The 15,907-nt window shown below is 41.4% G+C and overlaps 1 protein-coding gene and 1 pseudogene across 2 annotated transcripts in view; both read right to left on the bottom strand.

The window, feature by feature from the left end:
• The window catches only part of Sv2c (synaptic vesicle glycoprotein 2C), a 180,735-nt gene that overhangs the window by 143,240 nt on the left and 21,588 nt on the right, over positions 1-15,907 (bottom strand). The gene's annotated exons all lie outside the window — the stretch shown is intronic.
• LOC115029198 (U6 spliceosomal RNA) lies at positions 9,310-9,410 on the bottom strand (annotated as a pseudogene).

Genomic DNA, 15,907 nt, shown 5'->3' with positions numbered 1-15,907 from the left:
ACTAAATATTTCAGAAACAGTTATGAAAACATCCCCGTGGCAAGAAAGAAAGTTCTTACAGGTGTTCATGCCTCTTCAGACCCTATTCTGCCTCAACGATGGCCGTCTTCTGTGAGCTGGACTTGCTTGATCTTTTATCTTTTGTTATATTTTATACCGGTGCATGCTCCCCTCATGGCTCATCCTTTTCAAGTATATTTTTATTATTTTCATCTGCATCCTCTTCCAAATAAGTCTTAGAGTTACTTAGCCATTTTTTAAAGAATTCTCCATTAATGTTGCACTAAGTTTAAAAATTAATTCCAGAACTCAAGTCTGATAGTCAACTCACTCAATGCATATAAATATGTTATCCAAGCCTTCATTAATTCTACTCAGTGATATTTATATAGTTCTTTACTGTGCCAATTATTTAATAAACAAAGCATATACATACATAATACATGTACTTAAGATTTTTATATTGATTTGTATATTTGCTTACTGGTTTCTCAGACTATGACATATACTCTGGCCACAAGCTCTTGTTCCTGTCAGACACATCAGAGGGTCTGGTGGCTGACATATACTCTGGCCACAAGCTCTTGTTCCTGTCAGACACATCAGACAGCTGATAGCTGTCTCCTGTGGAATATCAGCATCTATGGAAACATCCATCAAGGAGCAGATGAGGTGGGCTGCAAAGACTGAGTCAGACTTATGAGAGGATAATTCAGCAAGGAAAGTCTGAGAACACCATGTTCACAGATACTGCTCTGCAGGAAGAACTGGCAAACAGACCTAGGGCATCTTCAGTAGAGCCCACAGAGCATTCAGTACTCCTAGATTCAGTCCCCAAGTCACCAGTAACATCCTATGACCCTTTGGGGAAAACCAGATGCCCAAGAAAAATTCAAATAGTTTACATTATGAAGAATACTCAGATAAAAGAAAGAAAGAAAAAAATTCAACCACAAGCAACTCCTATTTGTGAAGAGTAGAAGAACATTCACTTCCATTGAATGACCAATCACATTCTCACAAAGGGTTTCCCCACATTGAGGGATTGCCAGGCTTGAAAAGGGACATCTGTGAATCTGCCTCTTCCATTGGGACCCCAAAATCACATAAGGGGAACACAGTGGGCAAAGTCAGGAGCTGAGGTCCCTTCAGGAAGCCTGGCCTGGAAGGTATGTAGCCGGGGTGGGGAAGAGCAGTAGGCTTCCCTTCATGACGCTCCTTTATTTCCACAGTGAATAAAAGATTCTTCACACCGTATTTATTAGGGACTGATGATAGATATATCAGGCATTATTTTAGGAACTGAAAATCAGAGACTGAACAAGACACATTAAACCTCTGGTTGCATAGAATTTCTTTCTCAGTCATCACAATGGGGGAAAAAAAAAGAACATACTTCCATGCAGCAGTTAGTCCTAGAAATAAAAACAAGACAGGGTGGGAACTCAGAGCAGCACTGCTCCGTGGAACTTCCATGTTGATGTTCTATATCTGAGTTGTCACTTTGAAACATAATGACTACACATAGCTAGTGGCTGCCCAAAGACATCAATCAGGGTTGCCCAGTGGAGGAGGAGGAACTATAGGAGGCATGGTCCAGAGAGTGCTGATTGGAAGGTGAGCTTGAATAAGAGCTGAATCCAGCTAGGGGATAAGTCATGCTGCTACCCAGGGGCTCAGACACAGAACATCGTGCAAGAACGAGGGCTGTCCAGTGGGGAAAGTCAGAGAAGGTGGGTAGCCAAATAGAGTCAGGGGTGGGGGAGAATCAATGAAGTGACTAGGAACAAAGCATTGGGGACTTTGAAGGTTATGGGAAGAGCCTTGTGCTTGAGTCTTAGATGAGCAGAGTACAGAAATACATCAGTTCGTTTTCCATTGCTATAGCAAAATACTGTACTCAACAAAACTTAGAGTTTAGCTTAGAGTTTCAGAGGCTAAAAGCCCAAGATCATGCAGTTCTCTTTGTTCCACCTCTGACAAGGCCCCCCCTTAGCCAAGACACAACAATGGCAAAGAAGCAGAGAGGAAAATGGCTGCATGCAGAAGAGATTCCACCGTGAGTCAGTAAGCCAAAGACCAGGGAGGAGCCAGACTTGCTCTATTTCTGATAACTCACTGCTGTGAGTGTCAACTCCTTTCATGAGACCAGCGTTAATCCTTTGAGGGCAGTGCCATTGCAATGTAATTCCATTCACACTCCACCACTTCCTGCCAGTGCTGGGGATCAAGCTCTTAAGCCATGAGCCCTGAGAGGGTGAACCATAAGCAGGAAGTGGTGGGATCTAGAAGAGTACAGCTCAGTGGTGCAAAACAAGGGTTTCCTTTAGGGCTAGCTTCACCCAGTCATTGGAGACACGGGATCTTTCCTTGATCCCATTAGCTCTGCCCTTTGACATTTGTAGACAAGTTTATTGTGACTACAACCATGTTATAATGAATCAATGACTTCTATGTGTTTAATGTCCTTAGAGGCAAACTAGAGGAAGGAGGATAAAAAGTCAAAGCAATCAAAAAAAATAAAAATCTGGCTGTGCCCAGTAGCTGTTCCATAAGTACCCAGATAAGACTGGAGTCCTTTATTCCCTGCTTTTTTTTTAAATGGTTTTAGAGCTTTATTGTAGAAAGGCAGAGAGAAAGAGAGAAGGTAGAGAGAGGCCAGCCATGGCCATGTGGAAAGAGGGGGAAGGGAGAGAGAGAAGGAGGGCTAGAGGGTAAGAAACGTGAGGGCTTAAAGAGTTTATTCCCTATTTGTAAGGGAATAAAGAGAAGTAGAAGAAAAAGAAATTAATTCAACTGTTACAGGATATTTCATGGCACTGAGAACCCTGAGATTGTGTTATTTACCGGAAAACCTGTTTCTAGTTGTGGTGTAGCTCAGCCCTAGTACACATCTTTAATTCAAGAGTTTCCAGTTTATTGTCAACAGGATTAAATAATATCAACCACAGGTCAAGAGGCAGAGCAAGCAACCAGTTGACAGGAAGTGAACATGGGGAAAAAAAACCCACAGAGAGTAAGAGGGAGTCAGGAGGATGAATAGAGAGACACACAGGAAGTGGAAGGGAGGGACATTCAATTTTAGGGGTTTTGGAGATAGTGTGGAGAAGGAAAACATCCTTTTGGGGTGTCGGCTGAGGGGGAAGGTCAGCTGGGTGATTTCTCTGCCTCTCTGAGCTAGCAGGCTTTCATCACAGTTTCTGGCTCCTTAGTCTTTACTGGTAAAATGGAATGTTTGGGGTTTTGTTTTTAAAAACAACACATCATCTATAAATTAGATATGTCTACCTTGTATGTTTAAAGGTTGCTATCGAGCCAGCTAAATACTCATTGACGTAAAGATGAAAAACTAAAAGTAGCCATATGTCCCATCTATTTCCTCAGTACAACAGGTGCTCCCCATGCCGAACAAAAACTCAGCATCTCTTGAGAAGCAGGCACCTTAGACATCTTGAAATGAGCTACGCTGTAGACATAAATGGTGGTCTTGTTTAGGAGTCAGATACACACGTGGGCCCCAGCACTGCTTTTGTCCATATTAGCCTGACAGCACTCATTTGAAATGGGCAAGAAGAGTGATTTAAGACTAAAAAGAAGAAAGGCCACCCTTGGCCAACAGGATCTTCTAGCTGGTGAATGTCAGTTGACTCGGTATTAAGGAATGGAAGAGTGTAGCTTGTAGTCAGAGCTTATCACTTAGCAGTGATGTTGAAGTTTCCTTTCCAGGATGGAAAGACTGATAACTGGCTAGGTTGGCTGTGCTCTGCCCCACCCTAAGAGCATAGCTGGATGTCAAGGGGCTGAGACTCACTCTCTCTATTGTTTACCACCGCTGTGTCCACCAAGGTTTAGCCCACAAAGGAAAACCCTACTAGGCATGTGTGTTTCTAGTTTGTCTGTCCATCCTGCTGCAGGAGCCAGGGTCATGTGGTTGGCAACTTTGTAGAGATTTGGTGCAATTTGAAAGCATAGCCAGAGAATTACCTCTGCCTCCTTTGTATCACCCTGATTGGAGGCAAGAACTTCCCCAGACCCCAGTTAAGCCCCTGGAATGTCAACAGGTGAGCTGGTGTGCTTTTTCCCCCTCAATATCTCTTGGTTTCCTTTTGCTTTGTCTAAGTTTTACTTGGTAAATACTTCATTTTGCCAGGTTCCTGGAAGTGGCCACAAATGCAGCTGCCTGTGTTTACTTGGGCCACACCTGAGCACAGAGACAAAATCCCCAGAGCACTGTCCCTGTGGAATACCCAAGGCCTTGTTTCCCTAGCTTGTAGTCTCCAGAAAGGAGGGGCCAGAGCCTCCGCAAACATCACCATAGATACTCTATGGCTCTAGGGAGAAGCAGCTTTGGGACCAAGAAGGTTATTGATGCACAAGTTCCCCACAGAGCTTGGAAAAAGCAAGAATTCTGGACCAGCACAAGACTCTATGCTCTGTGTGTTCTAGCCAGGGTTCAGTGGGTGCACAGCAGTCCTGTGGGCTGAGAAACGGGCCTGGAGAGGCAGGTCTTTACTTCAAGGATCTCTCTCTCTTTCCTTCTCTCTCTCTCTCTCTCTCTCTCTCTCTCTCTCTCTCTCTCTCTCTCTCTCTCTCCTGCATGTATGTGCATATGTGCTTGAGTGTGTGTTTGTGTGTGTGTAATAGGAAGAACAATGTAAGGTGCTAAAGGAATACTGTAAAAAAAAACACTCTCATTTCTATTTTCTAGTAAAATCTTTACTGTCTCGGGAGACAAGAGCTGCTGAGCTAACTCATTCACAACATGTAAAGAAAAGACAGGGTGCTTCTCCCTCCTCTGAGATATTTCTTTCTCAATTACAAAATTGAACAAGTAGTGTAAGTTGCAAATTCTTATGCTCAGAGGTTGGCTCTGAAGGTTGGATTTTGGAGGACAGGACGTACTTCTGCACTGAGGGCCCTCTACCTGGGCTACTGAATATCACACCAGTATATGAGAACTGACTTGCTCCCAGAGTCACAAGGAAAGTCAGAAGCCATCCAAACACATGGATGGATTCCAAGTTCTATAAGGGAAGGGGCAATGTTTTGGTTCATCTTGGATTCTTTTGTTTTTGTTTTTGTTTTGTTGTTGTTGTTTTTGTTTTTGTTTTTCAAGACAGGGTTTCTCTGTATAGCCCTGGCTGTCCTGGAACTCACTCTGTAGACCAGGCTGACCTCAAACTCAGAAATCCGCCTGCCTCTGCCTCCCGAGTGCTGGGATTAAAGGCGTGCGTCACCATGCCCGGCTCTGGTCTTGGATTCTTAATGCCTGAGACGATCTCAAAGCTCACTGCATGCATCAAAGTGATCTGCTGTGCAGTGGGTGCAAACCCCCCGAAACTGTAAGCACACAGAAGTGAAATAAAGGTCTCTGGGTGCTCTTCATCCAGGGATGTTATTTCCTGTAGGAACACACTACAGTCAATAGCCTTGCAGTATCCCAGGAGCTATACGCTGATACTATGGAGTGAATAGGGCCTAAACTGAGATAATTAGCCCAAAGGTAGACAAATAGAGGTGCTGACTGGCTAATGAAAACATGTAATAAGAATTCAATATAGATTTAAAGTAAACCACAAAGCCTACAACCCAAACCTAGTCTGAGTCTTTCGCACACACCCATGCTGGATACTGGGACTATCCTGTTTCTAGAGCCAAGTATCATTCACCTTTGACCACATGCACCAAAACTAAGATGGTTTTTGTTAGCTTTGGGGGCTCCAAACCAACTGCAAATTGGACCCCAGAAAAAGCTCATTCCTGACCAACAGAAAGACATGATTGGCAACTGATCATATACAGGGATGCTTCTGAAAATTCATCACACACACAAAAAAACTTAGAAGTTTTTCTTAAACAAGAAGGAAGGAGAAGTTGCACCTAAAACATCCAGAAAATGTCTGGCATCTTCTTCCAATCTCTGAGCAAGTCAGTTGCCTTAAATAACATCACATGTCAGCTGAACACTCCGAGGGTATCCTCTTTGTGGATGAGGTCCTATCTTTGGCCCTTTGGTGTCTCTTCTCCACACATAAGTCACAGAAATTCTTCCAATCACATGACAGAAGACATTCCTCCCCTCTGTAGGCTCCTGAGGGGCTTCCTTCCCGTGCCCCTGGCCCCACGTGACCTGATCCAGCTCCCCAGTTTCACTGTCCACCATTGGCTTCTCTCTATGTAGCCATACTGACCTTTGACATGCTAAACCCCCTTATGCCTCAGAGTCTTTGTGCTTGCCATTCCATCTTTTTGGAATGTTCTTCACTTGGGTTCACTGCTGGAGACCCCCTCCCAACTTTTTTTCTGGGAGGCAGACCCAAGAGGGTCAGGAAAGATCGTCTTCAGCTACATATAAAGTTCACTTTCCAAGAATGAATAAATAAATAAATAAATAAATAAATAAATAAATAAATAAATAAATAAATAAAATAAGCTAAAAGTGGCACCACATAGAGCCATAGGCCATAGCACCCCTACATCACCAAGGGTACTGAGCAGTACTCTTGATCAGTACCTACTCTGACAACACAGTACACAGAATTAACTGTTCATTGTCTGACTTACCCCACACAATAACCCTCATGACAATCAAGACTCTCCCTGGGTCATTTGCATCGAAATCCTAACACCTAAGAGAACATGAACATATCATCAAACCACTTGTTAAACAAAGAAAAATAAACAGCGTCAGGCAAAGACACTATCAGGCAAAGATAAATCCTATTTGCTGGCCTTCTCAGAACTTCTGAAATGCTAACAGTGTTGGAGTGGCATAGTTCCTTCTGAAACCCATAGAGCATCTCCCCTTGGCATTTCCAGCATGCTGTGGTATTCCTGGGTCCCAGCATTCCTTGTTTGTCTCTCTGCAGTTCTACTTTCCACCACAGCTCTTATGACTTGCTTCCTATGTCTGTGCCCAAATTTCCTGCAAGGCTACCAGATGGACTAGTTTAGTACTCCATCTTAACAGCTTTAACTTAAATTGACTACCTGTACAAAGATCCTATTTCCAAACAAGGTCATATTCGTAGATATTGGGGGTTTGGATCTCAATTCGCATACTGGTGAGACTGTTCAACCCACAAAAATCTTAAAGAGAAGTGACTGCATGAAATTAATTCACATTTGACTAAGTTTGTAATTTACATCACCAGTGTTATCCTGTATACAGGTTCTGACAGATCTCCAAAATGAGACTTACAGGTCCTTCCAGTCTCAAAGACACTTGCTGCTCTCCAGAGGACCTGAATTCAGTGCCCAACACCCACATCAAGTGCTCACAACCACCTGTAACTGCAGCGGCATCTGCTGGCACTTACACATGCGTGACTTCAGCAGACACACAAAAGATGCATGTACACACACACACAACTTTTAAAACACACTATTTATAAGCATGAATGGAAACAATCCTAGCATTCTCCTTGACTTCTTTTTTTTTTGGTACCCCATCATTGAAAGCTTAAGTGTCAGTTATATGTAATAACATTATAACCATTTACACTTTGGAAATTAATTCTCCAATAGGTTGCCATTTTGAATATTCTACTCACGAGGACAAAAAAATTAGTTGATTCCATAATCATAAATTCACAAGAACCATCAATGGATAAAGGGTAGGACAGCATGCACTCACATCCTTTGTTTGCCAGTTAGCAGGGAACCCTCAGCTAATCCAAGAGACAGCACAAAGGTCAGTCAATTCCTCTTTATGCCGAACAAATGATAACTCTACTTAAAACAAAAAACCACAATTAACTAAATTAACAATTTATCTCCCTTCAATGTAGGATGGGAATGTTGGACTCAGATTTCGTATCCATGTAATCCCCAGGTCTAATAGCAAAGCATAATGAAAGGCTTTGGCCAGAAACCAAACTACAGTCTTTCTTACCCAGAAAGGTTAAGTGCTAACATGGCAACCCAAGGAAAACAATTTTTTTTCTATAAAATATAAACATCTCACTCTGTAGAAGAGAATACTGTCTTAGTTAGGACTTTCATTACTGTGATTGAAAAAAAAACAAGTTGAAAAGAAAAAGGGTTTACTTGGCTTAAGCTTCAGTCTCATCAAAGTCAGGACAGGAACTTAAGCAGGGCAGGAACCTGGAGGCAGGATCTGATGCAGAGGCCATGGAGGGTGCTGCTCCCTGGCTTGCTCATCATGATTTGCTCAGTCTGCTCTCCTACACAACCCAGGACCTCCAGCTTAGGGATGCAACCACACACAATGGCCTGGGTCCTCACACATCAATCCTTAATTAAGAAAATGTCTTACAGGCTTGCCTACAGCCCAATCTTACGGAGGCGTTATTTTTTAAATGGAGGTTCCCTCCTCTCAGATGACTCCAGCCTGGGTCAAGTTGCCATAAAACCATCTAGCACAAACACAGTGAGGAGAAGAATGTGAAGAGGCCCTGGGCCCAGGAACTTCACATAAACCTAATATACTTCTTGAGAGCGGCTTTTGCACGCTTGATCCCTGTCTAATCTTGCCTCGTCCCCATCCCTCCATCTCTGTTTCCATATTTTTATTAGTACATCTGTCCTCTTTTTTTTTCTTATGTGGAAGACATCCTTCCCGATTCATCTCTGGAACAGTAACATAACTTTAATCATCTGTCTTTGTTGTTATTTAAAAAAAAACAAGAATTTTTAAAACCCTAAATATTAAAACATCCTAATGCTGCTTTCTCATCTTCTGATCATTTGTCGACTTTCCACCTGTCAATCAAGTGGGCCAGCACACACCCCAGAAAGGTTTCTTGAGCTCTACAAAGCATATGAAGAACAAATAGCTTTAACATTTTCCTACTTTGTTGTATAAACTAAGTGTGAATGACCTTTTCTTCAGATGTGATTCTTACATATTTTGGTTTTCTGTAAAGTTTAAAAGGATCTGTAGATGTTTTACTGGCTTTGAAAACAAAATATTTTAGATGCGTGTGGTGGCACATGCCTATAATGCCAGCATTCGGGAGGCAGAGGCAGGAGGATTGCTGCAAGTTTGAGGCCATTCTGTTCGGGAGGCAGAGGCAGGAGGATTGCTGCAAGTTTGAGGCCATTCTGTTCTACATAGTAAGTTCCAGACAAGCTAGAATTTCACAAGATGCTTTATCTAAATAAATAAATAAATAAATAAATAAATAAATAAATAAATAAATAAATAGAAACCCAATCTTTAAGAGAACTCTACATAATTTAATTCTACTGAGAAAATGGATCCTTTTAAGGGTTCTGCAAGTATTCTTCATATATTTCATGCAATCAGTTCTCAATTCCTTCTTTCTTATTTAATTATAATTATTTTAAAATATGGACTGCTCCAATTTGCATGCCATCCTTGTATGGTAACTATGCTAATCTTCTCTGTGTCATGCCAGGTTGGTGAATGTGCTTCAAGCATGCATATATATAATCAATTCCTCCCCACTCAACACAGTGCCGAATGCACGCACCACTTGGAAACTACTATTTACTTGTTCTATTTGGATTGTGATTCTGTAAAATCTGACTTTGGGTCAGTCCACTGATTTACAAAAGAAACAAGATTGTACCACTGTCCACAGCCAGAATTAAGCCAAAAGATTGATTTTACAGTCCCATTTTACTCTTGAAGAAATTTCCAAATGTGTTAATCATTTCAATGCTCACTGATTTTCCTGAGAAGTTAAATATTAGAGTTATTTATTTTTCCATTCGACGACTTAGTCAGTTCCGTTAGTAGTTAATCCTTTGTGTCTTCATTTGGTGGGGGGGGGCATTAATTCAAGGGTTCAGCATATCACTTGAGCTCTTGTTCATCTCCGAACATCTTTACTTTTTCATCATTGGGTATGTACTTATAGACTCTGGTTTTGTGTCAGGAACTTTAAACACTTGGGTTACAACAAGAAAGATCCCCGCTTCATGGAGCATGCATGCTAACAAACAAAGAAAAACGTGAAAAGAAGAGCATAGTTTGCTGAAAGTGAGCTGTACTGTTAAGAGGAAAAAATGAATAAAGGCAATGAGACCTAGAGAGTGACCTGGATGTAGCTATAATCAGATAATTCAATTAGGGCTTACTGAGTCGAGACTTACAGGAGGAAAGAGCCATTTGAAAGGATAAAGGGAACAAGAACGCCCGAAGCAGGATTGGAGAACAGAATCCCTCGGCGAGGCTGACACATGGTGTATCAGAGGAATAGAGAGGATCCAACAGTGAGGCTGGAGGAGAGCAGCAAAAGGGATAGCAGACGTTGACCTCCCATAGGCAGTAAGGAGTAGGGTCCTGTGAAGCCTGTCATTCTCCTAAGAATTTGGGCTCTTACAGAGTCCTAAGCAGAGAAGAGATGTGGTCAGACTCCACTCCAGGCAGTGCTCAGCCTGTACTCTGCATCCTAGAAGGACAAAGGCAGGAACAGAGACACTAAAAGAGGGGCAGGGCTTTGGTACTTCAAGCTATCAGACAATTGTTGGGGAAGGCAGTAGTCATAATGGGAAGTGGTCATATTCTGGTTATAATTTAAAGCTAAAGGCACAAGAACTGTCTGATGGAGACTGAGAAGAAAGGGAGAAAGTGGAGTGTGTGTTTTTTATCCACAGAGTAGAGGAAGGATAATGAAGCAGTGGGAATTGGTATGCGGTATAGAGAAGGCTTAGAAGTTTGGCTTTTGCATCTATTATATAGCTTAGGGAGAAGTGGGTGCCAAGTGCATCCACATCCCTGGATTTTAAATAACATAACAATGAATGGAATCATCAGAAGAAAAGTCAAGGGAAGAAAAGAGAAGACAGAGGGAGAAAGGAGACAAGAGAAGAGAGGATTACAATCTGACTCATGAAGGCTAAGAGGTGGAGTGGGTGAAGAGGATATGCCCCAAAGCCAAGCAAGAAGGGATCCATGTGGAAAAGAAAAACAAAGAATGTGACATCACTGGCAATTCATGTGAAGATCCAAGGAAGAGGTATACATTAGTTAGGCTCTAGATGAGAAACCAAAAGGAGGGAACTTAATGTAATTAAGAGTCAAATCAACAGCTAACAAAAAGATGAAAGAGAAGTCCAAGGCATCATAAAGGTGGCAGCTGCCAGAAAAGTGACTAACCTGCCTCCAGAGTTCAGGGAGGGAGTGGCAGAGCAAAGATGAGGAATTTTAGTTCTTACCCAAGTTTATAGGAAGGGCCCATAGACCTGAAAAATCAGACTATCAAAAAATCAACTGCTCTCTGCTGGTCTGCAGGACCAAGAAGAGACTCTGAGAGGAGTTTTAGATCCCTGATCGACAATGAGGATGCTCGATACCTCCTTGAGGCAGTGATGGGCCAGTGTAAGGCAGTATTTTCATTCTTTAAGGCCACCATAAAATTACCACAAGTGCCATGGCTTAAAATAACAGAAATTCATCCTTACATAGTTTGAGAGCTAGAAACAGGAAGTCAGGGTATCAGCAAGGCCACACCCTCCTGGGGGCCCCGTGGAGAAACCACTTCTGTGCTTCCCTTCTGACTTGAGGTTGCTCATAATTTCTGGCATTTCTTGACTGATGATCTGTTATTCCAGTCTCCACCTCTCCTTCACATAGTCTTCCTGTAAGTGACATGAGTCACTGGACTTAAGACCTTCCCTGTCCCTGTATAATCACATATAACTATTTTGACTGCAAAGGCCCTATTTACAAAAAAAGTCATATTCTGGAGACCTAGGAAAACGGGTTTTTATGAGGATACCATTCAATGCACACAGGCAATTTTTCAATTGTCTTGCAAAATAAAATCTGAAATTTTGTGCTGAAGTAAGAGGATACCACATTTGCGACAGTAGAGATTTTCTAAGGCATGTTATCCCGAGAACCACAAGAGAACAGAAGACCACAGGAAGCAAATGAGAAAGTGAAGCCTTCTCCCTCCCCTAGCCTCTCTGTTTTTCTCCAATCTCCTTTTGGCCAAGCCTAATTGGGAACCATCTCAGGAATCTAGTCTGTGACTACCCTTTCCCTCATGGCAAAGAAAGTATATGACGGTAGGTTTGAAGCACAGAGATAATGCCTTCATCATTAGCACTGTTGCTGGCTGGAGAAGGCAGCTGGATCCTGAGAATTGTCCTCTGGATTTAGCTTCAATTCCTTCACTAAGTACATACCTGGGGAAATTCGGTCCTTGTTTGTTCGTTCCTGAGTCAGGCTGGCCAAGCATTTCAGCACGTTGGTCAGCTCCGTGGCCAGCACAGCACAGTTAATGGTCTTCACAAACTTGTAACCTTTTACATACTTTTTACATACCTGCAGATAGCCCCTTGGTAGACTTTTAATATGATAACTGCAAATGAGTTAAAGCAGTCTGGGAAATGAACATAACTTTGCATTCCAGTAAGATGTCCATAAATGATTAAAAGCAGGTGGTTAGTCTTAGTCTACTTTTTCTAGAGGTAAAGGAGAAATTCCATAAATCTGGGGGAAAAAAGTCAGTTCAGATTTTAGACACCTAGATACATATGTGAGACCTCACTGAGTTTTCTGTTTCCTCTTAAATTAAAATTTATAAAGCAAGCTAATATTTGCAATATTAAAAAAAAATCACAGAACATAAAGTAAAAACAAGGATGCTGTGGAAAACTGCATTTGTTATTAGATACTTCTGAGAATTTTGATGATTAGCCGAGGATGAAACTGAAACTGCTATGTTATGCTCTATAAAAGCACCCTCATCCCTGATATAGCTGTCTCATGTGAGGCTATGCCAGTGCCTGGCAAATACAGAAGTGGATGCTCATAGTCATCTATAGGATGGAACACAGGGCCCCCAATGGAGGAGCTAGAGAAAGTACCCAAAGAGCTGACGGGGTCTGCAACCCTATAGGTGGAACAACAATATAAACTAACCAGTACCCTAGAGCTCGTGTCTCTAGCTGCATATGTAGCAGAAGATGGCCTAGTCAGTCATCATTGGGAAGAGAGGCTCCTTGGTCTTGCAAACTTTATATGCCTCAGTATAGGGGAACGCCAGGGCCAAGAAGTGGTAGTGGCTGGGTAGGGGAGCAGGGCGGGGAGAGGGTATAGGGAATTTTCGGGATAGCATTTGAAATGTAAATAAAGAAAATATATAATAAAAAGGAAACACAAAACAAAACAAACAGACAAAAAAGCACCCTCGTTTTTCATAGAAAGGCAACAACAGATTCCTAAGCTAACGGGAACTTAAAACCCTGGAAGCCAAATTGGAACAAAAATGCTTAAATTGTATCTCACTGTTAGTTATTATTTGTGACTTTCAATTACTTCATAGAATTAGTTATACGCATCTAAAATAAATAGTAAGACAGAATTATAAAACTCCTTTTAAAAAGGGGGTAGCAACAAGAAGAATTATACTCATGAATCAACACAGAACAGTCCATTAACCTAAGCGAGCTCAGCCACAGGCTAGTCTTGACTTCTCAGCACATTAACCTAAGCAAGTTCAGCCACGGGCTGCAGTCTTGACTTCTTTGTGCTGAGTGAGACCAGAAATTTCATTTTCATATTTGTGCTTCAGCCCTCAGAGCCTGAAACCCCACAGAGGAGTTTCTATATTTTGCTGAACACATAGACTGTGGAAAATTCATCTAACTGGCATTCCACTGGATGTGTATCTGCTCAAGCAAAGCTGAGGGAAGCATTTACTCTGTGCATTACTGACCATGGTCTGGAATAGTAGACTAGTTGCTGATAAGTATCAAAATAGAAAACCAATAATTCGATAAAACTTGAAGTAATCTGAAAACAAACAATTAAAGGATCTTTGGTCCGTGTGTGTATGTGTGTGTGTGTGTGTGTGTGTGTGTGTGTGATGTGTGTAAAATAACAATTCTATCTGGTGATACTTCTAAATATTCTTTGCAGTGTTATAATAGAGAATGTAATTTGAAATTCAAAACAGAAAAAAATTAACATTCCCAACAGTGGCCTAGCAGGTAAAGCCTGTGACCCTGAGTTGGATCCCTGGGATCCACATGGCAGGAGGAGAGAACCAATCCCAACACCTTATCCTCTGATATCCATGTGTGTTCAATAAGTAACTACCAATAGTTTTAACATTTTTGTTTGACTTTTTTTGAGACAAGGTCTCACCATGTAGTACTAACTGTCCTGAGTGTACTATGTAGACCAGGCTGGCCCGGAACTCACAGATATCCTGGAGTACACTATGTAGCTAGGTCGGCCCGGAACTCACGGATATCCATCTGTTTCTGCCCCGTAGGTGCTGGGATTAAAGGTGTGCTCCTCTACTCCTGGCAAGGATCTTTTAAAAATTATATACTTGAGTATTTTCCCCACATGCATATAAGCACACCATGTGTGTGCCTAATGTCTATAGAGGTCAGAAGAGGATGTTGTATCCTTTGGAACTGGAGTTATAGATAGTTGTGAGCCACCATATTGGGCTGGGAATGAATCCAGGTTTTCTGGTTTTGCTCTCTAATCCTTGCTCAACTAAACAAATGTGGGCATGATGGATTATCTTTCTTAATTTCTTTTGTTGTTGTCTTGGGCATGTGTGTGTGGTATATGCATGTATATGCAGATGTTTATGCACGTATATGCAGAGGTCAGAGGTCAATGTTCAATGTCTTCTTCAATCCCTCGCCACTCTATTTTTTTTTTTTTTTGAGATAGGGTTTCCTCTGAAACTGAAAACCACAGATTGACTACACTAGCTCTCCAGTTAACTTCAGTGATCCACCTGCCTCTGTCCCACCAGGACTTAGATTACAAATGCATGCTATCCTACTCTGCTCTTACACTGGGTTCTGGAAAGCCAAACTTTGGTCCTTGTGCTGTGTAGTAGGAACCTGACTGACTGGTCCATCTCCCCAATCTTTCTCATAAATTTCAATACTAAATTTGGTAGCACTGGCTATGTGCAGCACCCTGGGCTTATAATCCCAGTACCCAGAAGGCAGCGACAAAGACACTGAGAACCCCAGGTCAAGCTTAGCTTATAGAGCAAATTCAAGAGATCTCAAGATACACAGCGAGATCCTACTTCAAATGACAATACAAGTTTGAGGACATGTATGTCTGTGCAAAGAGGGATTTGAATCTGGAGCATTGTTTTCTTGTAATGCCTTTGTCTTGTTATAAATCAGAGTAAGACTGGTCCCATGAATGAATAGGGAATGGTCCTTCTCTCTTAATTCTGAAAAATGCTTTCAGAAAATAGACACTACTTTTATTCCCAAATGTTTAGTACAATCTATACTAAAATTTTAATTGCACTATTCTTAAAGATCATGAGAATTAAATGAGCATTCAATATATATTTGCTATTATAGTTAACCTGTTAATTTAATCCTGTATAAGTAGTTAGCATATTCATAGCAGGGCAAACACTCATGTGTGAGGCCACAGACTGTATTTATTTATCACAGGTTGGCATGCAAAGCCATATATGTCCAGAAGTAATGATGGTAACACACCCAGAGCTTAAACAAGACCAGAACAAAAAGAATTTTGATATCTTTGTAACAATTGTTATTGAAACACAGTTAAGACTCACTAATATTTTAAGAGAATATCACTATTCTACTACTCAAAACATTGCTTCATAATTATTCTTTAAATCTCTTTAGGCTCAAGGAAAAATGTCATTTTCTAAAGTTGCAAAACTGGAAATAGTCAAATGCAGATGAATAATATAACAAGATTCTCTTTTCCTTTGTCCATCTTTCAATACAGTAACTACAAAAAGGCACAAAGACTAAATGAAGAATGTTAAATAATGGATCAAAGGTACTGTCATTTTGGAAATCTATTACACAACATGCTGAATATTTCAGCAGTTTTAATTATGCATCATTACACACTCCATTACCTTCTCCGACATCCTGGTATGGTTTTGCAGACTTTGACATTATAACAGAATGGGTAATGGAGCAGTGAAGCAGA

Source organism: Mus caroli, unplaced genomic scaffold, assembly GCF_978045245.1.
Source record: "Mus caroli unplaced genomic scaffold, Mus_caroli_1 scaffold_15, whole genome shotgun sequence".
NCBI classification, from domain to species: Eukaryota; Metazoa; Chordata; class Mammalia; order Rodentia; family Muridae; genus Mus; species Mus caroli.
The sequence above is the reverse complement of the archived record's forward strand: the minus strand, read 5'-3'. Positions and strand labels throughout refer to the sequence as shown.